We start from the raw sequence: 1,914 nt of genomic DNA on the forward strand, positions 1-1,914 counted from the left end.
ACAAAGGTGTGAATACCTGAGAAACTCGTGCTTGCAGTTAAGCAGAAATATATGAAGCAAGGGAAGTTCTTTTTTAATACTTTGATACTAAGTAACTTTACCTATTTCTTCTCTGCAGCTTAGTTTCCTCGTACAAAGTACTCAGAGGATTTTCTGACAGCAACACTAATTTTATCTCAGTCATGCTTTGTGGCGTGTATATAGCTCCCCCCAGTGTAATTACAGGGTTATTTACCTCATCATAATTTTTCACGTATTCAAAGAATTCAGGACAAGTTTCAGCTTTTAGTGTACGTACAATTGCATCTTCTCATTAATCACATATCTTTGTCTGACAGCTTCCTTGCCTTTGTCCTTTATGCTTGTTCTGTCTTGTCTTACGACAAGAACTTCTTCAATGTCGAAGCTGTGCCATCAATAATGTACTAGTTAGAAGAGAGTCATAATCCTCACTTACGCCTCTGTTGCCTAACAGAATTTACATGTATTGTTTAAACAAATGATTAATGATTCTCTCCCTCCTTCATTTTCCATATCATAACAGTGAAACCACAGCAATGCTACATACCAAACTAGACCAGCAGGCACTTGTAAGGTAGCAAAACTTAGGACTGCCTGCACCTTGTGTAAATGCGAATGAAGGAGCATGTAGTGAGGTTAGAAGAGGCCTCTGGAGGTCAGCTGGTCCAGCCCAGGCAGAGCCAGCTCTGCAGGTAAATCGGACTGCTCGAGGCCTTGGAGACCAGCTTTCAACACCTGCAAGTGCAGATTGCACAGCATCTCTGGGTAGCTGGTTCTGTTTGGTCGCCTTCACTGTGATGATTTTTTTTCCTTTTATCAAATGGGAAGTTGCATTGCTGCAACTTGTATCTGTCGCCTCTTGGCATTTTAGTGTGCATCTCCGAGGAGAGTTTCGCTCCATCTTGAAGTTAGCCATTACGTTCCCCTAAACCTTTTAAAACCCTTTTCCTCCATGCACACGTTTAAGACTTAGACTGGTGGCAGGGAGCTGGATGACAATTAAGCCATTTCCATCTGTGTGGGATCATCATTACTCATAAATGAAGGTATCTGCAAGTCTCCAGTTCCATCTTCCTGTTACATTTGTGAGCAAACTCCTTTGTATGTGTTCGTTACTGATGCTGTTCTCCATAGGCTTTAACCCAGCCAGCTATCTAAAAACAGTTGTGGTCTTTCCCTGCTTGAAATTTGAGACGACTCTGGAAGAATGTGGTAAATTTCTAATCAGATCTTTAAAACTGGCGTTTGTAAGATGAGGCAAAGGCAGAGTGGCAGAGGCATACCATGCTTCAGGGCTGTGAGACTGGTAACACAAAACTTTGAAACAATGCCCTGCGTTTGCATGTGTGAGACAATGTTTTCTTTTAATGTCTGTTGCATTATTAATGACTTCCCGCTGGACTAAGCAAGTCATCTGCATTTTGACAGTAGACTTCTTTGAAAAGAAATAAGGTTGCTGAGTCACTTTCCTTTCTAGTCCTAAATTTCATACAAATTAACAACTCTTTCCTAATTGCCTGCTATAGCCACATCTCATTTGTCTTTCTTAGAGGCTCTCTAGTGCACGACTACTCTTAAACATGCTCTGAACCCCTCTTTAGCTTTCTGTGTATGTGATTTCTTTGTCTTAAATTAACCCCCAGTATTATGCCCCTCTGAGAAAGCTGTGAGTTAACTGCAGCAGAGGAAGGAATGTGGAACTTCTGGTTTCCTAGGTGAAGCCCCGGGGATTAGGTGGAAAGGTTGGAGGACAAGGGTGGAGAGCAGGCATCCTATGGCTTTTGCTGGAGGAATGGAGGAAGCAGGGTGCTGCCACTGCCACCGAGAAAAACACATCCATTCAGCTTTATTCCTTTTGCATGCATTTGTGCAACTGCACCATAAACTGGGGAA

This window comes from Gavia stellata, chromosome Z (assembly GCF_030936135.1).
Source record: "Gavia stellata isolate bGavSte3 chromosome Z, bGavSte3.hap2, whole genome shotgun sequence".
NCBI lineage: Eukaryota > Metazoa > Chordata > Aves > Gaviiformes > Gaviidae > Gavia > Gavia stellata.